The following is a 25,957-nucleotide window of genomic DNA, read 5'->3' on the forward strand; positions in this document are numbered from 1 at the left end:
TTATGTATCGTATTAAGCCCTGTTTTCACTGAATTTTATTGCAATGAGTTGTTTATTGCTCCATATGATGCTGTAAATATTGTGTATTGTGCTGTTTTTATTAGCATCATGTTTCTCTTTTGTTTTTTCATTTGCTCATTATGGTTTTTGGCATATTTTAGCTTGTATTATGTAAATTACTTCAAACCCCCCCCCCTTTTCACTGAAGATGGCTCAAACGTGTCAAAACATGTTCGAATTTGATTACTCCATCTAATGATGGAGTTATATGATGTATTAAATTAGGAGGATACACTTAATTTAGCTTTGTAAAGGACGCATTATTGGCATGAGAGAACGTGATGCATCAATCCAGGAAATTGCCGCTCGTGTGGGACGAAGTGTGTTAGCAGTGCAACGGGTGTGTACAGAATGGTTCACAGAAGGCCGTAGAACACGGCGAATCAACATCTATATCATCTGATGGCCAGGCAGGTATCAATTTTTGGAAGTGAGACAAAGTCTCTCATAGTGCATTGGCACTGCTGGTGGCTTCAAGTAGCCTGTGCAGTGGCCTTCACGGTATGCACTAGCCATGCGTCTTGGTGGGTGTGCTAAGTATCAACTGATGAGCCCAACTTAGCACATAGGAGGCAAAACACAGGTGACCAAGAATGAGTTAGCTAGAAAATGTATAATGTCCAATAACGGACCATTAAATTGGTATTATAAATTTATTCATTCAGGACAAGGTAAGGTAAGGATGTCGTCTGCCCGAAGGCAGGTCTGAACCTCCGCAGAGGTGTGCCTGAGCCGGAGTTTACTTGCGGTAGGGTGGCCAGTTCCTTTCCGCTCCTCCATTCCCTTACCCCCACCAACAGCGTGTGGCAACCCATCCAAATCTTGACCACGCCCAATGTTGCTTAACTGTGGAGATCTCACAGGATCCGGTGTTTCAACACGGCTATGGCCGTTGGCCATTCAGGACAAATATTTCATATTCCGTGTGGGGATCAACATCTATATCATGAGATGGATCCGGTCGCAGCACCCAGCACTCCCCCTTCTAGACTCAATGGTATATGGAGCAACGTCACTGGGGACATGAATGGCAGCAGATAGTGTTTTCGGACTAATGCAGGTTCTGTTTGTTTGAAAATGATGGCCGCATTTTGGTTCGCTGCAGACAGGGGGAGAGGCATTACATTGACTGCATTCACACAAGACATACAGCGCCAACTCAAGACCTTATGGTGTGGAATGCTATTGGGTACAACCACAAATCACAGTTAGTGCGTGTCCAGGGCACTGTGACCAGTTTGACCTACGTGAATGACATCCTGTGACCCATACCCATACCCTTTCTGAATGACACCCCAGACACCATATTTCAACAGGACAATGTGCGACCACATGTTGCTGCAGAGCATGGCCTTTTTGTTGTCACAGGATGTCAGACTTGCCCTGGCCCGCTCGACCACCGGACTTATCGCCAGTTGAAAATATATGGGATATGAAGAAACGATGGGTGTGGCGCTGTGGCACAATGCTAACCACCAAAGATGAACTGTGGAACCAGGTGAATGCTGCATGGATGGCTATACCCCAGGACGCCATTCGCGCATTACACGCGTCGATGCCATCATGCATGTATGGTAAAAGAAGCTTCTGAAAAGTCCTTGGCAACCATCTTGATTTATCAGATGAGTCGGATGACAACCAAAGTTATTCGAGCAAAGGAAACATTACATATATAAACCTCATAAATTTATCAGTCATTTTATTACCTTAATACTTTTCTAAACAAAATTTGAATTTTAAAGTTTGAAGTTGATATTTTCGTGGAATCGCCCTTTCTAATTGAACTTTACTGAAGAACCTGCAGCGAAAATAACATAAGGCTATATAATAGTACACCATACTTCCCTCCCCCAGTTCGGGGTTGCCAGATACTGAGGAGAGGGTATTCAGATTATTGGCAATTAGGCATATACCTATTACATCCAAAACAAACATAATTTGAAAAATATATATAACAGAGTATATATCAGTGAACAGAAATGCTATAAAGTTAGCTTGGAAAACCCTCAGCCAGCATTGGGATACTTGTAGAACATAACTGGTGTTGTGAGGTCCACATCTGTAAGGCTGAATAAGGTTTTCAATATCTGAATAATGTAATTAGATCAACAGTGTTGAGATTGGTGGTTGTGTGTTGTTTGAGTCGTCAGTCCATAGACTGGTTTGATGCAGCCCTCCATGCCACCCTAACCTGTGCTAAACTTTTAATTTCTATATAACTGCTGCATCCTACGTCTGCTCTTAATCTGCTTGTCATATTCATACCTTGGTCTACTCATGCTGTTCTTACCAACTACACTTACTTCAAAAACCAACTGCAGAAGTCCTGGGTGTCTTAAGATGTGTCCTATCATTCTATCTCCTCTTCTGGTCAGATTTAGCCAAATAGATCTTACCTCACCAATTCGATTCAGTATGTCTTCGTTCATGATTCGATCTATCCATCTCACCTTCCGCATTCTTCTGTAACACCACATTTCAAAAGCTGCTTTTCTCTTTCTGAGCTAGTTATCGTCCATGTTCCACTTCCATATAATGCCACACTCCAGACAAAAGTCTTCATAAAAAAACCTTCTAATTCCTATATCAATGTTCAAAGTGAGCAAATTTCTTTTATTCAGAAAGGCTTCACTTGTGCTAGTCTGCATTCTATGTTTTCCTTACTTCTCCCATCCTTAGTTATTTTACTACCCATGTAAAAATATTCATCTACTTTCTTTATTAATAATTATAATAATTTTTCCTAATTTCACTAAGGAATAACTACATTGGGCAGTTATTAACCCCTTCAGTGGCGGGTTCTGGCAGACCACCTGTGTTAGAAAGGTGAGGGTTTTTCGGAGGAAATAATATATTTTTAGGAAGCGAGGAATGACAGTTAAGGGAACACATTCATATATTATTCAAGGTTAATAAAACTTACATTACCTTCTATTTACACTTTTTTTTTTTTTTTTTTTTTTTACCCTCTTCAGTCCTGAACCTGTTTTTGCATTCAATGTGTTATATTTTGCTCCAATAATTTTAAAAAATTCACCATAAAAAATTAGTGTGTTTCACTAAGTTGTTTTATGCGTGTAGCATATATGCTACATCAGTTGAATTTCCTACCATTATTACTTTTTCCTTCAATTATTTTGTATTATTGTATGGAAACACAACCACATGTAGAGCACATGCTACATACGGACTGAGGAGGTTAAAGAACGGCTGTCTACACCTTTCTTTTGGAGTGGTAGTCCTGAAAGCAACCTTCAGGGTACAAAGGAATACTGCCATACAAGACAGACAATCGCAGTCACCTCTGGTAATAATCCAACCCTCATACTCTGACCATTCAGCCAACGAGTCGGACAAAATAATAGATGGAGAAAAAGAAGGGAACCCGATAACATGGTTGGAACTTGAAAGGGCAGTGAAAGCAATGACCAAAGGTAAAGCAAGTGTAAAAGACGAATTCAATGCTGATATGATTAAGACAGCAAGAAGCATTGGACTACAGTGGCTATACCAAGCCCTCAATGCCATATGAAAGAATGAAAGGATACCTGAAGATAGGTAACAAGGAAGCATTGTACCGTTCTTCAAAAAAAGAAAGAAATGTGAAAATTACAGAGGTATAACCCTATTATCACATGGGCTAAAAATAATGAAGTCATAGACAAAAGACTGAGGGATATAATAGAAACACAGTTAGAAGGAAGAACAATATGGCTTTAGACCAAATAGATCAACAATAGACTTGATATTTACAGTGCGAATGACAATGGAAAAACATCTGGAAAGGAACAAGGAAATCATCTTCGTATTTTTGGATTTGGAAAAAGTTTTGATACAGTTAAGAGTAAACATGTATGGGAATACCTACTGAAAAGGAATGTATCAAAATCATTAATTAACAACATAAAAATGTTGTATCATGAGAGTAAAAGCAGTGTACAAGTGGGGAGTGGTGACAAACATTTTATACAAAAAAAAAAGGTCTCAAGCAAGGAAGTGCACTGACACCATTATTGTTTATTATATTGATGGATGAAGACATAAAACGTGTAAAACAGAGTATTAGTAGTGATGAAATGAATGTTTTGGTATATGCAAATGATGTGGTGATTTGGGAAAAGGGAGAAAAGGAAGTACAAAGGAGACTGGACATTTGGAATGAAAATCTGAAGGAGTTTGGAATGGTAATTAGTAGGGGCCGTATTTTTTGGTAATAACGATATTCACAAGTTTTTGTATATCGTCTTTCTTGTCTATATATGACTTCCCAGGTTCTAAAAATACCGTATTTTAGCAAAATGAACTTGCGAAATATCGTGAAATTTGATTTATTGCGCGAATTGCACAAATAACCCCGAAATATACACCACTTGGTGCAAAAAATGCGAAATGGTACCGGAAGAGCTCTCCAATAAAAGCTTAAATGCTTCTGAGCACTTAACCATTGTAGTTTCCTTCTCATTTGCTTAATAGCGCAGTATATTCTCCACACAAATGCACACAAAGCGGTACGCACAGTGTATCGAAAGTATGTGTATTCAGTTCCGCGATTTCTAAGGCAGTCGATAAAAATCAATATCTGTTATAGATTACAGCAAATAGCGTTGTGGTCGTAACAAGATACAAGACCGGTCGTGGATACAGCAGCGCACAATGAGAGTTCGTTACTTACGAAACTTTATCGGCAAATGTCCAACATTTAAGTATAAAAATACCGAAAACTGAAGTCACAACAGGTTTTTCGAGGGCCGAAGAATACAACAGTGAGGGGTTCTATGTATTTGATGCTGCAAGAAAGATTCTAATGTATCAATAGTGTACCGGTAATATTTGTAAAGTTGAAATGTACAATGCACACAGCAGAGAATCAGAATGAAGCAAATGAACATAATTCTAAGTGGTAAATAACAATCGGCGATACTTTACAGATCGTAAAGGTGTTGAAAAATTATAGAGAGCAATTTGTAATAGACATAAAAAAAGTATTCATGCAAGCCAACATGCCTCCAGAAAAATAGGATAATCCTAGCATGAGGAAGGGAATGAATATTAAAGGAAAGATAAATAATACTGTCCTTACTGTAAAATATGATGGTATTGGTAGGCCTATTGTAAATAAATCGCCTGTTTGAATAGTAATAATGTTATTGTTTCTATATCCCAGTAACTACTTTTACGTTTTCCAGAGACGCCGAGATACCGGAATGTTGTCCCGCAGGAGTTATTTTACATGGCAGTAAACTAGTGACACGAGGCTGACCTATTTGAACTCCTTCAAATACCACCGGACTGAGCCAGAATCAAACCTGCCAAACTGGGGTCAAAAAGCCAGCGCTTTAACCATCTGAGCTACTCATCCCCGACCAGGGAAAAAGAGCATATCCATGAACATCTTCCAGAGCTATATGACTTTGAAAAATACACTGAAAGCACATCTGGTTGAGGAAGTGAAAGAAGACAGTGTTAGCCAAGTTTTAGGAAGTTTTATAAAAGACCACAGTGAATTTAAATCCAAGTGTTCGCAAGCTTTATGGTTTCCGACGTCTAATGTGGTCAGTGAGAGGAGCTTCTCTGCTTACACAAAGACACTTTCTGTCGCACAACTCTGCATCCTGATAATGTTGAAACCATCTTAGTTTGCACTTTGGAGACAAGTAATTCAACGTCTGAAAATGTAGGCTATGTATAAATGTATATTACAGGGCAGATTACCTAACTTCATTTCGAAGTATCAGTGATTTATATATTTATTTCTATAAAAATTGCATATTTGGTGTTTCTAAGATTTAATAACAATGATACATTACAGGAGTTTACTTTAAAACCCCTTATATCAAAGTTAGTTACTTTGTTTTGTTTTTTTTTGTTTTTTTGTTTTTTTTTTTGCTAGGGGCTTTACGTCGCACCGACACAGATAGGAAATTGATTTTAGTACCAGGTACAATAAATAAATATTTGATACATCTCAAGATACGATAGTATGCATCACAGATTTCAGAGGTTAGTTTATTACCACGTCGGGTTAAATTTCAGAAAGCTGTTATCTCAAAAAATTTACAGCGTAATTATTATTATTTTGCTGGGACGTACAATATGTTTCCATGATACGTGCATGATGAAGTATTTGGTTTTTTGCGTATCTGCCATACGCTACCACAAGGAAGATTTCGCAGGAAACATCGATCAGTATAACAATTTATTTCACGAAATACCTACCGAAATAGTGTCAGTTTTAACACCGAAATCAACAGTTTTATTTCACCAAAAAATAAGGGCCCTAGTAATTAGTAAAAACAAAACTGTAGTCATGCACTGTGGAAAAGAGAAAACGAGAAGCCAAGTGAACATAGAAGGAAAACGGTTAGAGAATGTAGAACAGTTTACATATCTGGGTAGCATTATTAATGGAAATAATAAAATCAACCCTGAAATTAATAACAGACTAAGTAAAGGTACAGCATTTTATCATCAAGTCAGAGAGCTTTTATGGGATGACAAAAAGTACCCAAGAGAACGCAATTAACATATAAACAGTATTTCATACCAATTGTAACATACAGACTAGAAACGCTGGTAACTAATAAGAAACAAGATAGTAAGTTCCAAGCAGTAGAAAAAGACAAGAAGAGATAGAATTCAAAATATTAAAATCAGAGAACAGCTAAATATAGAACCGAACCGTTAGTACAGAAGATTCAGAAAGCAAGACTGAGATAATTCGGACATGTAAAAAGAATGGGAAAGGAACGGGTAGCAAGAAGGGAATTGGAAAGAGAAGTTAAGAGACCAGTTGGAAGCCCGAGAAGAAGCTGGAGTGATCAGATTTGGAAGGACATTAGAGAAGCTGGATTGGATGTGGCGGATTAATGGAGCAGGAAAAGTGGAAGGACAGAAAGGAGTGGAGTAGGCTTGTTAACCACACCCGGGTGGCTGGGGTGGGACATTGCTTATGATAACCCTCAAACTCCATGGCACTACAGCCCTTGAAGGGCCTCGGCCTACCAAGCGATCGCTGCTCAGCCCGAAGTCCTGCAGATTACAAGGTGTCATGTGGTCAGCACGACGAATCCTCTCGGCTGTTATTCTTGGCTTTCTAGACCGGGGCTGCTATCTCACTGTCAGATAGCTCCTCGATTCTAATCACGTAGGCTGAGTGGACCTCAAACCAGCCCTCAGGACCAGGTAAAAATCCCTGACCTGGCTGGGAATCGAACCCGGGTCCTCCGGGTAAGAGGCAGTCATGCTACCGCTACACCACAGGGCCGGCGATTATGATAACACATTGTAAAATATCACCCTCTCGGGGGCCGTAATGTACTCACAGCACTAAGACAGTTAACCGTATATCTTGATTCCATCCAAGAGATACGTGTAAACACATCACGAGTGGAAGCAGGAGCGTATGACCTTCAAGGAAACAAATGCAGTATTAATGTTTACAAAACTAATTTAAAGTCATCAAGAAAACGATTATAGACATGATACTGTATAGGCTTTTGGGCTTATGCTGTGTCAAGAAAAGGAGGTGAAATTCTTTACGTTTCGCAGAGAACTGCTCTGCGTCATCAGAAGAAATCTTGACTGTCTACGAGAAAGGCTTCTTAAACAATGACTCTTTAAATTTAGACGTTATAATAGAAGTGGAAATGGTATGTTCATTCGCCACCAGATGGCTCCCAGGACTTGCCACAGTGCTAGTGTTCGAAGTGAAAGCTGACTGACCCAACAGAATCAGAACATATGTACGTAACCTATGACATTGACAGGTGTATGACATAGACACAAGCCTGGAATGAAATATCTGGTGATGAGGAACGTACAAATTTGGAAAACACTGAGACAAAATAACAATAGGGAAGGGAACTACCGACGTAAATTCTTAATAGCTGGCAACCAGGTATTACTTAATTGATAGCCGGTGTCCCTGTTGAAATTGTAAGAATTTCTACGTATTTCCACAGCTTACAAGTCTACTGGCTGAAGATGCCCAAATAATGGGTGAAACATGTACCTGACCTGATAAGTCTACATACATTAATGTAAATTCAAACCACATTAAAAGTGGAAAGTATTGAATAGGTGGTTTTATTATATTATCCTCGAGATTCTATGCCTTTCCACAGCTTGCAAGTGATAAAAATCATTGTTATCCGTATTGAAGATACTGAATGTAGGATGCTAAATGGTTTATTTTGTCACCTATTCAATACATATAAATTTTTACATTTAGGATTTATTATTAATTCCACTCGAGACATGTTTCACCCTTCATTGAGGGAATCATCAGTCAAATCACCTCCTCAAGGCAAAAATCAGGTACCTGATTAGTATTTAACATGCACACATTAATATACATTACAATGGGAAAATTAAGTACGAGAAACACTTGTACAATGGTGATAGTTGACAATATAAGTACAGTAGTCGGCACCAATGCGTAAAATTACTGGGTAATTTTAACAGAGCTAGCAGTGGTGCTCCGAAGAATAATTGACACACTCATAGGAAATTCTAACTTTTTTACAAATTATTTACATTATAACAATCAGGGGAGAAGGGTATAGTGCTCAGCGTCAATGTTTGTAACAAAAATTACTGTCAGTGGTTGGTAACTATACAGTAAATTTACATTATCCAATTGAACAGTTGAGAATTTACAGTTTATATACATATTTACAAGAGAGCCGCTTGGTGAGTAAGGATATAACAATGTCTAGCACCAAATGTGTCCCGTTGTTTTAATCGTTGGAAGACGATTGCAGCATTGACATATCAGAAATATGCAGAGTGGTTTAATCTTATTTTATAATCGCAGGGGGCAGGGAAAATATTCCATAGCCAAATGAGGTTCTATAGGCATCGAACTGAAAGTTATCTGGTTGAAGTCCCGGGTTCGGTACGGTGAACTTGGTCAGCGTGGATGGAGACTCGTTGGGTGTCACTGAGTAAACGGTGCATTTGAATGGCAACAGTGATGGCAGTTATTGTAGGTAATTGTATTATTGGGAATATGCTGCAGGTTGAATCTTTCGCTTTTTACTTTAGTTAACTCCTTGTAGCTTGGAATGTTATGTGAAAACATCGGCATAAGATGCCAGTGAGACTTAAAATGATATTATTACGTAAATGAAAGTATGAAGGACCTCGGGACGAAGTTACTGTTTTTGTTGCTGGTCTGGTGAAATAGAAAGGAGTTGCTTATGCTATGAACTGCAGTGGAGAGATTAGAATGTATAACTACAGAGTCAGAGCGTTGTAGCTGGGATGAGGCATCTTCTCATTCTGTCTGCGAAGAGCAGCCGTAATGGCACGCCATGTTCGTGAATAGGTGACAACATAAACCATATAGCATCCTTTTCACAGCTTCCCGTATAATCCTGGACCTGTAGTGTGGGTAAGAGCTCGAGCATCTTGAAACATGACGTCATGACCCAAAGACAGAGCATGCTCAGCTATTGCCAATTTGTCTCATTGGTTGAGATGAATATTACGTTCATGTTCCTTGAGACAGGTACCAATGGACCGCCGTGTTTGACCGATGTATACCTTACCGCAGGTACAGGGAATTTTGTATACCCCAGGATGTAAAAGTGGGACAACTTGTCCTTGGTTTTACTGAGACCACGAGCAATTTTAGTGGCGATGCCAAACACGGTTTTTATATTGTGTTTGCAGAGGACCTTGGCAATTCAATCTGTGGTGTTGTGAATAAAGCAAGTAGGCAGTTCCCTTCAATTCTTCCTTCTGTGAGCTTTGCTTTGTCGTTTCTCTGGGATGCAGGGCTCTATGAATCTGCAAATTGCTGTAACCCTTACCCTTGAACGTGACTTTGAGCATGCCCATCTCCACCTGGATATTTGATGGCTCACAAATTCATCTCGCCCTCTTGGCGAGTGTTGTGAGAATTCCTTTTCTTTCGCTGGATGGTGGTGAGAATCTGCATGAAGATAGCGATTTATGTGCATAGGCTTACGATAGACGGTATGTCCTAAGGAGCCGTCCGGTTTCTTTCTTACTAGAACATCCAAGAAAGGAAGGCATCTGTCCTACTCCATATCCATAGTGAATTTAATTGAAGGATGTTGCTGATTTAGGTGGTTTAGAAATAGATTAAGTTTCTCAGGACCTTCTATCCAGACCACAAACGCATCATCAACATACCTCCACCACATCATAGGTTTTACGGGTGCCAAAGCAATAGCCTCCTCATCAAAATGCTCCACAAAGAAATTAGCCACTACAGGCGAAAGTGGACTTCCCATAGCCACTCCATCTGTTCGTAAAAATTCTCACCCCACAAGAAATAGCTGGAAGTCTTGCAGTGGTAAAGTAGCTTAGTAATCTCCTCAGGGAACAGGTGTTGAATGAGAGACAAACTGAGTGATATGATACGGGAAGCTGTGGAAATACGTAGAAATCCTAACAATTTCAACAAGGACACCGGCTATCAATTAAGTAATACCTGGTTGCCAGCCATTAAGAATTTACGTAGGGAGTTCCCTTCCCTGTCCCTTCACTATTGTTATTTCATCTCGGTGTTTTCCAAATTTGTACGTTCCTCATCGCCAGATGTTTCATTCCAGCCTTGTGTCTATGTCATACACCAGTCAATGCCATAGATTATGTACACATGTTACGTGAACCTCTTAGACCGATTCTGATGGTTCGGTTAGCTTCCGCTTTGAACGCTAGCGCTGAGCCACGTCCTGGGAGCCATCTGGTGGCGAATGAACATACCATTTCCACTTCTATTATAACGTCTAAATTTAGAGAGTCATTGTTTAAGAAACCTTTCTCGTGGACAGTCGAGATTTCTTCTGATGATGCAGAGCACAGTTCTCTGTGAAACGTAAAGAATTTCACCTTATTTTCTTGACACAGCATAAGCCCAAAAGCCTATACAGTAACATGTCTATAAGTACGGGCTGTGAAAGCATCAATGGCAACAAGAAAATGATTGATTAACTGAATCATAACAGGGGGTGAGTTTGAATAATGTACAAGAAACACTGGTTGGGAAAGGGGTGTTTATGCATGCTAATCGTGCAAAAAATATTCACTATGCAGAAAAATAAACAGGACATTGGAAGAGTATATGGTTAATGTCCCCATCTTGATCTCGACATATACAGATTGTTTTCCGTGGTTTTCCATTTTCACACTAGGCAAATGCTAAGGCTATACCTTAATGAAGTTGACGGCCGCTTCCGTTCCACTCCTAGCCCTTTCCTGTCCCATCGTCGCCATAAGACCTATCTGTGTGAGTTCAACTTGTAAAAAAAAAAATTTTTTTAAATACCCTGATATCATAGAGTCTGGAGAAAACTAAATGTGAAAGCCTACAATATCGAAAGCTCATGAAGCTGATCAACAATAACATTACATTGACCATTGTTTTTTGTGATATGGATTGCCTCTTCTGTTGCCACTCATCTCCAATAGATGGTATTACTGCTGCTTACAGAATATAAAAGCCTGCCTGAATATTGGCGGGAAGTAGCTGGGGAGTTACATAACTGCTGTGACCTCCAAGTGGTGAGGACTTTGGGAAGAGAGTCATTCACATACCATTCAGCATTGACTGTACGACATGTGTCCAAGGTCACAGAGGTGAGATGCCCCATTTTCGTAAAAAAAGAAAAAAAAAATGTTGCCACCATATTCTTTCCGGAGCTCTGACTTCGTCGAACTTTTGTGGGTGGTTCCTCTCTTGGAAAGCACCACACAGAAGAATGTCTCTTTGTTTCAGGGTCATAATGGTAGACCCATGTTTCATCACCTGTGACGATATTGTAGGTGTCTTCGGACTGGCCTCCATTGAATTTTTCTAGCACGAAATGACACCAGTCCACTCTCTCCTCCTTTTGGCTTTCTGTCAGGGAATGTGGCACCCAACGGGCACATCTCTTGGTAAGGACTAAATAATCGTAAACGATGGTCTGCGCTGCTCTTGACCAATATTTAAGGTCCCTTCAATGTCACAAAATTAAGATGTGGATCTGCTTTGATTTTTTCCCTCACAGCATCAATGTTTTCTTGACTCACAGCTGTTGCTGGGCGACCGGGACAAGGTTCATCTTCAATTGACTGCCGACCCCTTGAAAAGTCGCGAAACCAATTTCCAACTGTGGTTCTAGAAGGGGCAGCCTCAACAAAAAACGTGCAGCAAACAAGAATGGCATTCTTCGGCACTTAATTTCTTTTTATAATCATAAAAACTCGTTGCTCGAAAATCGCGGCGCGACAGATCCATCTTGCACCGTGTCTGACTCAGCACTGCCTGTGCTTTCTTCCCTCGCTGTGGAGGAACTACCGCTAGGAGGGGTTGCGCGCGCATGTTCCAAGGTCAAATCAATCAATCAATACTGATCTGCATTTAGGGCAGTCGCCCAGGTGGTATATTCCCTGTCTGTTGTTTTCCTAGCCTTTTCCTAAATGATTTCAAAGAAACTGGAAATTTATTGAACGTCTCCCTTGGTAAGTTATTCCAATCCCTAACTCCCCTTCCTATAAATGAATATTTGCCCCAGTTTGTTCTCTTGAATTCCAACTTTATCTTCATATTGTGATCTTTGCTACTTTTATAAATGCCACTCAAACTTATTCGTCTACTAATGTCATTCCACGCCATCTCTCCACTGACAGCTCGGAGCATACCACTTATTACATGTAACTAATCTCATTATTAGACCCGTATTGAACTGTGCTATGATATACTAACAATTTGTTGGTTATTTTGATCCACCTTTTCAATACAAATTACAGTTTGTGTTGCTAAGTTGTAATGTTACAACACTAATTTACCGGGACATGTTTTGCTTTTATTCACAAGCATCATCAGCCTATACAATTGCCTCAAGGTTTGTCATATTTGGGTTGTTGTTACAAATTTCATTACATTGAATGTAAATATAATTTCAGTGATAATATTTAAAACAAGAATAATATACACATTAAAAATTATGACAATATGATTTGCAATGTTAAAATGGATTAACTCTTAATTCTAAAACACATTGACGTCCAAAACACAGTTTTTACAATTTGAAAATTTGGTTAAAAATTGTTTGCAATGTTAAAATAAAATTGATTCAACTATAATTTGGCATTAAAATTTGAGTCATAAATATAAATTTAAATATTGGATGTTAATATATAGGAGCCATAGTTTCTGAAGTGCGTTGGTTTCTAGAATACAGTAACATTTCAGTATTGAGAATTTTAGTTAAGAATTGTGCTCTCTAAATAATGTTATTTAAAAAGACGGTAATTTTGCATTATGCGTGATTAGTCATGATGATAATCTAGAACTGAAGTCTTGAGTTCGTTGGAAAATGGCTTCTAGATTTGATGAAGCTTGCTGCTGCAGTTTGGCAATTTGATCAGAGGAAGTATTGACATATTTAATTCTTGTTTGTAGCGACCAGACTCTCCGTTGGAAGTTGATTGTTTTGATGTAAGTTATGGTTAAAAGGGGCTTCAATCCAAATTTTGAGTACCGGTATCTGATTATGTTTCTTTCGATTTATGGAATGGAAGAAGCATCTGGAACAAATGGAAATGAACTTAAGTGAGAGAGAGAGAGAGAGAGAGAGAGAGAGAGTGTGTGTGTGTGTGAGTGTGTGTGTGTGTGTGTGTGTGTGTTATTTGTTTGTACTTATAATGTGAGTGTTAATGTTGCATTATCACTTACCCCTTTGTCTGCTACTACAGAATCTTGTGGGCCTTATTGCGTTACTGTGACTATTGTCTGTTGTGGCTCTACTCCTTGTGTTGTACGTATGAAAGAGCTGTTGTGAAGGGCGGGTAGGGGGTTGAGGGGAAGAGATGTTGGGGAGGGCGTTTGCTATTGACGTGCTACGTGGTGGGGAATTCTTATCTGTTGTCGAGGTGGGAGTAGAGGACGATCCTGCAGGCGGGGTGTTAAGCTTTGGCGTGTTATGTGGAGGGGGACTTTTTTGCGTTGCCGAAATGGTTTCAGTTGTGAGTGTATTTAGATTGAATATTTTAAAGAATTTGCTTTTATCTGATTTGAGATTTCGTAATAATGTTGGCAACTGCTCTATTAACGGACTTTTTATTTCGACCGCGTCATTCAAGTTTTTTCCCTTATTAAAGTATTGATCCAAATAAGTATATATGTTTTTGAATTCTGTCATTAGCTTCCCCTTTTCGATTCTTTTAATTATTGTAAGGTCTTTGTCTATTGAGGTGTAATGATGGCCAGTTTCTTTCATATGATTACTCATTGCGGAGTATTTATTGTGTTTTAAGGCATTAAAGTGTTCCATGTATCTGGTTAGGAAACTGCGTCTAGTTTGGCCAACATATGAAGATTTACACTGTGCGCATGTTAGTTTGTATATTCCGGAGCCTTGAAATTTGTTATTGTAGGCATTTACTGTGTTATGGTTAAAAAATAAGTTTTTGTTAGTGTTATATGTTTTAAAGGCTATTTGCATATCTCGATTTTTGAGTGGGTTTGCTATTTGGTGAATCTTTGAACTGGTGTAAGTGAAGGTTGCGTATTTGAATTTTTTAGTCTTTTCCGGTGTGAGGTTTGTGGCTATTTTGAGCTTTACTTTGTTGATGATTCGATTTACTATGTCTGCTTTATATCCATTGGCTAGTCCTAGTTCTTTTATAAAATTTATTTCTTTTGTAAAATTCGCAGGTGATAAGGGTATTTTGTAGGCTCTGTAGACCATACTGAAAAAGGTTGCTTGTTTGTGGGATTTGGGGTGGAGTGAGTCATTTCTTATTGTTATTGGCGTGTGTGTTGGTTTTCTGTATATCTGATAATCAAATTTGGATTTTAAGCGTGTTACAGTAACATCTAAATAATTCAATGAGTTGTTTTTTTTGTCTTCTTTGGTAAATTTTACGTATCTATCTATGTTGTTTAAAAATTCAAGGATTTTTTCGCTGTTATTTTTTCGGTTGTCTGTTATTACAAATGTATCGTCAACAAATCTCAGCCAAAGACAGATTCCTTCTATGTTTGGTTTTATTATGCTATGTTCTATGTTATCCATATAAATATCCGCTAATATTCCCGAGCTGGGGTCACCCATGGCTAAACTTAATTGGTGGTAAATTTTATTGTTAAAGGTGAAATAGTTATTATATAGTACGAATTTAAGTAGTATAATAAATTCATCTACTTCTAGCTGACTTAAGTTGCTATATTTGGAAAGGTTTGAGTTAATAATTTTGATCGTTTCTTTAATGGGGATATTTGAATACATATTGGAAATGTCAAACGAGCTCATTCTATGGTGGGGTTGTAAGTTGAAGTTTTTTAATCTTTCGCAAAATTCAATTGAGTTTTTAATTGAGGAGTTACTCTGGAACTTATAATGCTTTTTGAGGAACTGATGTATAAATTTTGATATTTTATATGTTGGGCTATTTCTGCTGTTTATAATTGGTCGAATGGGTGTATTGTTTTTGTGTACTTTAGGTAGTGCCTTTGCCTTGGGTAATGCTGGGTTCATGTTGACCATTTTTTGTTGTTCTTGCTCATTAAATAAACAAATTGAATTTTTAAGGATTGTTTTTAGATTCCTTTGAATTCTAGAGATCGGGTCTTTATTTACTATAGTGTAAGATTCATTAGAAAAGAATTCTTCGGTTTTTTTGATGTAGTCACTTTTATTTACTAGGACTATTGTTTCGCCTTTATCTGCCTTAGTCACGATAATGCCGTTATCTTTTATTTTTGTCTTTAAATCTTTTATTTGTTTTAGGAGGGTCTGGTCGGAATTAGTTTTCATTTCTTTTACTAAACTTGGGAGTTTCTTTTTTACTTCATATTTAATGTCATTTTGTATTTCTGCCAGCAGTTTCCCTATATTTGCTTCAGATTCCGCTATTGTGATAGTTAATTCTTCCATTTTGTACGGGTTAGGCCAATTGAACTCAGTTCCTTTGTTGAGTATGTTCATTTCATTTTGAGAAAAATTGGTGTCTGATAAATTAATTGTCCTGGGTTTGTTTATCTTTAAAGGAATTGAATCATTTTTTCCATTAACGGTTAACTTTTTTTTGATCTTCTATTAGGTGTTTTAGTTTGTTTTCTAGAGTTTTTTGCTTTCTGTCTAAGATGTTTGAGAGTTTTTCAATAGTATGTCGTTGAATGGAGCTCCAGTCTAAAGGCGATGTAAAATGGGATATACTTAAGTGTGCTTTGTAGAGCTGTAAATTTAGTAGCGATTTTTTTCTGTACAGTAACTTTAATTCGTTTTTTAGCCATATTTTGTTTACTCTGTTTTGGGTGTCAAGAGATTTTGAACTTGATATGTTCTTTCTTTGGGTAGACCTTAGGAATTTCGGTATTACACCGCACCTTAAACAAGCTACTTGGAAAGCCAACAATCAGTCCGTCTATGACTAAGTGGTTAGCATGCTGGCCTTTGGTCACAGGGGTCCCAGATTCGATTCCCGGCAGGGTCTGGAATTTTAGCCATAATCGGTTAATTCCCTTGGCACGGGGACTGGGTGTATTTGCCGTCTTCATCATCATTTTATCCTTATCACGATGCGCACCTGCATGCGCCCCAGCGTCAGTGGGTAGGGTCTGACACATCCCACTCAGATGAGTCTAGTGTCAGACTTAAGACAAAATGCTGGTTAATAGAGCAAACGCCTGAAAAGACTTACATCTGATCTGTTTTTGACATGCTCTCTTGGTGACCCTCCATGGGAACTTGGAATTTTCTGTGCAGGTCGCCTACGCGCGTCAGATCAAAAGACCTGTACCAGGCCTCTCTGGAGGCCACATGGCATTTCATTTCAGTTTACCTCAAGTGTTCTGAACCAAATTGTTCATCAGATAAACAATTATTATTGTTGATAATAAGAATAAGAAGCTGTGAAATTGTCCAGGCCAACCATTCAAGATGCTTCTAGTGCTTAGATTTGCAGATGCCAACAGTGAACTGCAGATCCATACACCCTTGTTCTATCAAATTGTGACATCGTTACAGGCTCCTTTAAAGTTTGTAATTGTGATAACCCATTCCCTTTGAAGCAAGCTCTTTATCATCATTTGCTAGTCACATAATTTAAAATTAACTTGCAATAAGATTTACTTCGTGTGCACTTATAGCGCCTCATTAGTTTGCTATAGGAGTTGAAGCCACAAATTGTAATATTCTTTATAAATGTTCACCAGTATGCTGTCAGTATCTTCTAATACATTGGGGCTCAACATTCTGGGTGGAGACAGTTCAGCTCTTCCTCTCCTTCAAAATCATTATAACTATCCACTGAAACGTCATGCATTTCTGTGTCATCCCCATTATATTTCTGTGTCATTATGCTATATAACATATTCTTGACTTTGATTCCATATTCAGTATGTTGCAACTTTGTCTCTTAATATTTTGAAAACATTGATGGCATTAATTCTCCACATTATGCCAATGTACACAGTTCACATTGTCACCAGCAATGGAACATTTGTACTGCAGCTATACTTGTCAGTGCAGATATAACATGTCACCGTCTAGTGGTGCTAGCAGGCAACTGCGGAGTTTTTTGCATGGAAATGTCACAGACAGTTGTTTTGCTGACAAACAATATGTGTTCTAAACATGCTCTTTTGCTGTTCAGAACATCCGAGGTCAAGGGTGTTCCTTCTTAATCAATGACCTCGCTTCTCTGAGGCCCACATAAGTCATCAGTTCACCATCTTTCTGAGCAGTTTACACAGGCCATTTTTTGGGCAGATTGACCAGTGGCCATCCAATAGTTTAAATCTTTACCCAATTTGCAGGACCGATTTATGGAATTTTGGGGCCCCTACATCTCAGGTCAACCAACATTAATCTATTCACAGTATAGGATTTTTGCATTATTACATAATTTTCCATCTTTAATTTCATGAACTACGAGTAAGTTTTAAGCACTAATCTAATATTTTCTTTATATTAGCAATTGCCATAATGGTATTGATTTTCTCACGTAGAGAGTGTGATAAGCGAGTTACTTCATCACTGGCTTCTCACCCAGGTGATCTCGGTTCCAATCCTGACCAAAGCATGTGGCGTTTTTGAAATAAAATTTCATATCCTTGTTGTTTGGATTTCACATAAAACTCGAGGTCCTCGTTATCAACAATCACGTTAAACTACAAGCTTGCTTACTCTAACAGAATACAAACATATTTTAAATAGAAACATCTGCATCGTTCACCATTGGGGATTCTGGGGAAATTTACCACCGTATATTGAGAACTTAATATCCATCTGGCTGTTTCGAGTCTGAGTAGTAATGGCAGAATCCCAACTTCATGTTCAAGAAAATAATGTACCTCAGGGATCTGCAGTGATTACACACTGTTCACAATCCCTATTGATGGCCAAGTTGCTGCTTCTAAGTCTACAGACATTTGCTGCATGTAGATGATTTAGTTCTGCATTTCAGTTCTGGAAAGACAGCAGTTGCTGAGCTAGCTATTAGAACAGTCAGTACATGGGCCTTTAAACATTGCTTTTCATTTTCAGCTGCAAAGGCTTCCATTGTACACTTTTATCAACATCACTGAAAGTTCTCAGATGCAAAGCTTCAATTGCAAAACACTATCCCACCAGTGGTAGACACCTACAAGTTTCTGCGACTTCATTTTGATAAGAGACTAATATGGCAGGCCCACATGCATTAACTGAAAGCATCTGCATGAAGAAAACTAACATGCTGAATTTTCTCAGCAGTTCTTTCTGTGGGGCTGATCATGTGGTACTGCTTTGTTTTTACAAGCCTACAAAATTTTCCCAAGACTGCAGTGTAGTGCATTTAATAGGTTTGTGAAACACATTTCCTCTATGAGGAAAGAATGTAATCACTGAACTAACAGGATGGGACAGTTCTTGTAGTCCTGGAAGATTGCTGCAGTGGTATAGGTTGAGGAGTCTCTGGCGCTGGCAAAGGCAGCATCTTCTTATGTGACATCTGGTCATTTAAGTTAGCTGGATCAGTTGGCTCTTCCTCAGGCTGACATTCCAATTCCTCTTGTTCTGTTCTCCTGAAGAATGAGGAGTTTCTAGTTATGTGACGGTCAGGTTTTTCTGCCATCACTTGAGATCCTTTCGTGGTGATGATCTTGTAAGGGATAGGGTCAAAAGTGGGAGAGACCTCGGTCAGTCAGTTTGATAAAACTAGATCATTACGAGCCAAGGAATGTGGTTGGACTCTGCAGGACAAATTTGCATAGTGCGCTTGTTTCTTCTTCATCGAAGTGTCCTAACTGATTATTTCCATGTCTTCTTCCTTTGGAGATATACACTGGATGAACCCTACTTTAAATGGGTGTCCAAACAGCATCTCTGCTGGACTTTTACCTGTTGTAGCATGAGGTGTGACCTTGTAGTTAAGGAGAAATGCATATAGCTCCTCCTGGCAATCAAGTCTCTCCAGTACGGAAGCCTATATTGCTTCCTTTATTGTCCAGAAAAATCGCTTGGAGTTGCCATTGACTTGCAGCCAGTGGGTTCTGAAAATCAATTAATAACTCCAACCAAATCCTCTGTGGTAGCAAAGTTGTGTAGTGTCCCTATATGTTGCTGGAGGGGTGACTCGGCAAGGCAAATATTTCTTCACTTTCTCCTCCATCAGTGCATCCATGCTTGGAAACTAACACTGGGGTCTCGGGAGCTGTTTCGTACTAACAATTCCTTGGTGGCCTCAGTGTGCAAGTCTACAAAGACTCTGAGATAATAATCTTATCCCCCCGAAGTAAAATACAATCACCTGTGACTGATAGTTCTGGAATGAGATGAGCATGAGTGGAATGATAGGTCAGGTACTTAGCGTTGTTAAAGTTTGTTTTGATTAGTGTTCTTACCGAACTGAGTTCCTTACCCTCGGCGTTTGGAAATTTGTTCCCGAGCGAGAGGCGAAGGAATGCCTTGGTCCGTGACACAGTTTGTATATCTTTTGATTGTCCTCCGCATATCTTTTGATTGTTCTCAACTTGGTCGCAGGAGACAATAGATCAGTTCACGGTTATAGGTTTGAAGTCTCCACCTAATCAATACTGTTATCAAAGATATATACATTGTACATTACAATCACAGTCCCAGTTTCAATCCTGTTATGGATTGTCTTCAGCTGTTAGTATATCAATAACACTAATGGTCAAAATAGCGAGAACATCAATTGAAATATTACTCTACCCAAGATTTATGTATACAGTTCTAGGTTCTAATAATAATAATACTATTAGAAATGACACCATGAATTAAAATAGTAATTTCATTAGTTATAAATATTGTTCTGCTTGGAGTCCACATGCACAGTCTGTGCTCTAATAATAGTTGTTACACTTTCATTTCTTTTATGTCACTATTTAATAAGGTAGATTACAAAACCTTGTTTGTACCAGTCAAATATGTGCAGATCGATAAAATTACTTATATGAGATTCTGTGATGAATATATCCACTTAAAATTGGTGATGAATTCATAATTAATGATGTTATTCATTAATGTTGATGTGAAATGGGGTTTGAAATTTGTTTACACCATTCAAGGGTAAATACAGTACAAAGAAGTCATGAATCTTAAATTTGTTGTTTTAGTATTGTGTTGGCCTCTTGTTGATTATTATTGCATTTTAAATAGCCTTGATTAGGAGAGAACGTCACTAGGTACTTGTTAATCACTGTGGCTGAAATAGTTGTGAACTATTGATATTTTGGGTGGTGTAGTGGTGTAGGATGTTCTCCTGCTTCCTGGGTTCGTTCCCTGTGGCCTTGTTATGGTGTTCGGGGTATTGCTTCTTGTTTGTAGAGAGCTGATTTTGGGATTGGTAGCATATATTGAAGTCAGTAGGGCTGCTGAAGAGATGTTAGGAAGGAAGAAAAGATCAACTAAGAATCAGTGGATACTAGACCTGATCGATGTACGATGAAAATACAGGAATGCTAGAAATGAAGAGAGCAGAAAAGAATAGCCCATAGGCGATTAAAGAATGAAGTGGATAGAAAGTGCAAGGTAGATAAGGAAGAATGGCTGAAGGAGAAGTGCAAGGATGTCGAAGGTTGTATGGTCCTGGGAAAAGTAGATGCTGCATACAGGAAAATCAAGGAAACCTTTGGAGAAAGGAAATCTAGGTGTACGAATATTAAAAGCTCAGATGGAAAGCCACAGTTAGGGAAAGAAGACAAAGCAGAAAGATGGCAAGAACATATCCAACAGTTGTATCAAGGTAAAGATGTAGATAATTTGGTTCTGGAACAAGAAGAGACTGTTGATGCTGATGAAATGGGAGACCCACTTTTGAGGTCAGAGTTTGACAGAGCTGTGAGAGACCTAAATAGGAACAAGGCACCTGGAATTGATGACATTCCTTCTGAATTACTGACTGCCTTAGGAGAAAGCAGCATGGTAAGGTTATTCCATTTAGTGTGTAAGATGTATGAGACAGGAGAAGTCCCATCCGATTTTTGGCAGAATGTTGTTATACCTATTCCCAAGAAAGCCGGTGCTGACAGGTGTGAAAACTACCACACCATTAGTTTAGTATCTCATGCCTGCAAAATTTTAACACGTATTAATTAAAGAAGAATGGAAAAACAAGTTGAAGCTGAGTTGGGAGAAAATCAATTTGGCTTCAGAAGAAATGTAGGAACACATGAAGCAATCCTGACTTTACGTCTGATCTTAGAGGATCGAATCAAGAAGGACAATGTTGATAATGTTGATTGGACCAAGCTATTTAAGATTCTGAAGGTGATTGGGATCAGATACCGAGAACAAAGAATTATCTACAATCTGTATAAAAATCACTCTGCAGTGATAAGAATTGAGGGCTTTGAAAAAGAAGCAGCAATCCAGAAAGGAGTGAGACAAGGCTGCAGTTTGTCCCCCTCCTCTTCAGTGTTTACATAGAACAGGCAGTAAAGGAAATCAAGGAGGAATTTGGAAAGGGAATCACAATCCAAGGGGAGGAAATCAAAACCTTGATATTTGCCGATGATATTGTTATTTTATCTGAGACTGCAGAAGATCTCAAGAAGGTGCTGAATGGTATGGACGAAGTCTTGAGTAAGGAGTACAAGATGAAAATAAATAAGTCCAAAACAAAAGTAATGGAGTGCAGTTGAACAAAGGCAGGTGATGCAGGAAATATTAGATTAGGAAATGAAGTCTTAAAGGAAGTAGATGAATATTGTTACTTGGGTAGTAAAATAACTAACGATGGCAGAATTAAGGAGGACATAAAATGTAGACTAGCACAAGCAAGGAAGAGCTTTCTCAAGAAAAGAAATTTGCTCATTTCAAACATTGATATAGGAATTAGAAAGATGTTTTTGAAGACTTTCGTGTGGAGTGTGACATTGTATGGAAGTGAAACATGGACGATAACTAGCTCAGAAAGAAAGAGAATAGAAGCTTTTGAAATGTGGTGTTACAGAAGAATGCTGAAGGTGAGATGGATAGATCGAATCATGAATGAAGAGATACTGAATCAAATTGGTGAGAGGAGATTGGTTTGGCTAAATTTGACAAGAAGAAGGGAAAGAATGATAGGACACATCTTAAGACACCCGGGACTTGTGCAGTTGGTTTTTGAAGGAAGTGTAGGTGGTAAGAACAGTAGGGGTAGACCAAGGTTTCAATATGACAAGCAGATTAGAGCAGATGTAGGATGCAGTAGTTACATAGAAATGAAAAGGTTAGCACAGGATAGGGTGGCATCAAACCAATCTATGGACTGATGACTCAAACAACAACAACAGCATATGTTGCTAGCTAGATGTGGCTGTAGGCATTTGTCGTGTCCAGACTCCTGCTGAAGTTTCTGCGTAGCTAGTTTCACAGCTGGTTATATGGTTAGATTTAATCTGTGGACCAAAGATGAGCATGAGGGCCTCTTTCCATCAGATATATTTCCAAAGCCTCATTCACCAATATCCGGTTGTGTGACTGGTCTTCACAGATGGTTCTGAGGTCCGAGAGATAATGTTGGAAGCTCATTTGTTTATGATAATATCAGCACCAAGATTTCATTGCCTAGGTGTAGTGTAGCATGTATATTGTGAAGCTGTTTGCCATCTTAGAACTTCTACAGATAGCACTGAGGCCAAAGTGAGGCCACTTTCACATGCATAGTGACTCTTTTAGCTCTTTGCATTGTATGTACTATATCAATGTTTCCTACAACAACCATGGGTACATAGGTATACATCAAGGTAACTACACTACTAGGTAGGCTATTCCGGTGGCTGAAGCTCTCATTGGCTGGAGCACTATGATGTCACGCGATATGAACAATAGCAAGTAAGGTACATATTCGCAGTACAGCAAGCTTGTCAATTCTCGCACCTGTGAAACATCTTCCTAATCTTTCATCAAATAATAATCTGGTTTAGTCCGATTCAATGAGTAAGTACTTCCAATAGATTTAAAAACAAGATGAGTGAATATGCGTTAAATTTCGTCACATGCTGAGCAGGTAGAACATCAACTATCAAATACATGACATATAATATGATAAGAAATAAAATATTGCCATGCAACTCAAAATGATTAATTTCTTTCATGATGAAATAAATATTTAGATCAAATGACAAAAAAATATGCATTGTATCAACATCTTTATGGAATTATTATTATATTACTAGCGAATGTACCCGTGCTTCGCTACGGTATTCTACATTGTATTCGAATATCAAAGTAAATAGTGTACATGCAGTAAATAAGATTGTTTTAAAATTGCATGTCTCTTAGCTTTATCCGAGAAAGAGCATGGGGAGGTCCCCGTACGTTGTTTCCAATGTAAAGTGTTTGTTACGGATTTGTGATATAACAGCAGGCTCACTTGCCTACTGTCATTCACAATCGAGATGGGAAGTTTAGATTATAATTGCAGGCCCCATTGCCTACTACGCGGACAGAATCGATTTGGGGAGTTTTCGTTAAAATGGCAGCCCCCTTTCCTACTTCCAGACAGATTACAGTTGAGGAGTTTCTATTATAATGGCAGGCAATTACCCTACTATCACTCGACATTGAGTTGTGCAGTTATCATTATAATGCCAGGCCCATTTTCCTACTGCCAGTCACACCAAGTTGGTGAATTTCCATCAAAATAGCAGGCCACTATGCCTAATGCCAGTAACATTTTAGATGAGGACATTTCTTTATAATGGCGGGCACCCTTGCCTACTGCCAAACACAATTGGGTAGGAGAGTTTTAAACAAAACTGCATGCTCACTTGCCTTCTGCACGTCAAATCGAGAAGGGAACTATTCATTACAATTGTAGGTCTTCCTCACTAATGACAGTTACACAGGAGTTGGAGAAGGAACCCTTTCCTACTGCCAGTCAAAGTCGGTGTGGGGAGTACTGATTACAATAGCAGACCCACCCTTTTAAAGATAAAAATTTCATTGTTCCGTATTGAAATTATTAATGTTAAAAATTAAATAACTGGAAAGGAGGTTCAACCTATTCAATACTCAAAGGAAAGAAACGTAGCAATCACATTTCTATTTAAATGGGACCGGTTTCGACCTTAGTCTAGGTCATCATCAGCCATAAAAACATATAAAATGTTTATGAATGTTGGAGGTCAGTTCTACACTCTGTTAGGCACAAAGACACGACACCACATTCTGTCCTGCATAAAGTCACAACACTACTAATCAACATACGAAGATCAAAAAGGCTTGAATTCGCAGACGAACAGATCTGTAGTAGAAAGCCGCCAGCTCCCGGTGACCAGCGCGGCACACTCAAGGTCACGCGCTGCGGCCAAACACCAAAGTAGAGTGGAGAACGTTTCGAAGGTCCAGAACCTGTCACGGCTGCGGGAAGCCAATTACGTATATAAAAATATACGACGCCAATTAGTACAACTGAATGAGCACCCGTACTCCAGATAAGTTCTTGGTAAACAGTTGACTTGAAAAAACAATTGTAGAGAGAAGAAAAAAATGTTTACCAAGAACTTATCTGGAGTACGGGTGCTCATTCAGTTGTACTAATTGGCGTCGTATATTTTTATATACGTAATTGGCTTCCCGCAGCCGTGACAGGTTCTGGACCTTCGAAACGTTCTCCACTCTACTTTGGTGTTTGGCCGCAGCGCGTGACCTTGAGTGTGCCGCGCTGGTCACCGGGAGCTGGCGGCTTTCTACTACAGATCTGTTCGTCTGCGAATTCAAGCCTTTTTGATCTTCGTATGTTGATTAGTAGTGTTGTGACTTTATGCAGGACAGAATGTGGTGTCGTGTCTTTGTGCCTAACAGAGTGTAGAACTGACCTCCAACATTCATAAACATTTTATATGTTTTTATGGCTGATGATGACCTAGACTAAGGTCGAAACCGGTCCCATTTAAATAGAAATGTGATTGCTACGTTTCTTTCCTTTGAGTATTGAATAGGTTGAACCTCCTTTCCAGTTATTTAATTTTTAACATTAAGACCCACCCTTTCTCGATCGCTACAAATCGACATCAGTGAATATATATAGATCGACATACGAAAGTATATGCGTGTTTACAATATTGCAGACTTCCATTTACAGATTAACTGCTGCTAAACGTACGTCATATCGACAAAGGATTATACCATAAGACACGCCAGATTTAGTGGCCTAAATGGCTGGTCCTATGATATGTCATCTATTCTTTGGTCAGATTGAGTTAGAAATGTGGAACAGGGTAAAGGTCTTGTAAGATTATCTCACATTACATTACTTTTCGGATAATTATGTGACAGCTACATACATAGCATTTGGCTCACATATGGCTACTGGGTGGGCCAATTTTCGTGAAGAGTTTGATGATTCTGTATTTCATATAAGTAATTGAAAGTATGAATTATGCATGTGAAAATTCCAAATTGACTTAACATCGATTAATAGAGACAAATCGAACGTAAAA

The 25,957-nt window shown here is 38.7% G+C and overlaps 1 protein-coding gene across 1 annotated transcript in view; it reads left to right on the forward strand.

Moving 5' to 3' along the window:
• LOC136874051 (methionine aminopeptidase 1D, mitochondrial) overlaps nucleotides 1-25,957 on the forward strand; it is a 173,441-nt gene that overhangs the window by 20,721 nt on the left and 126,763 nt on the right. The window lies entirely within an intron of this gene.

The sequence above is a fragment of the Anabrus simplex genome, chromosome 5 (genome assembly GCF_040414725.1).
Source record: "Anabrus simplex isolate iqAnaSimp1 chromosome 5, ASM4041472v1, whole genome shotgun sequence".
In the NCBI taxonomy this organism is placed as follows: domain Eukaryota; kingdom Metazoa; phylum Arthropoda; class Insecta; order Orthoptera; family Tettigoniidae; genus Anabrus; species Anabrus simplex.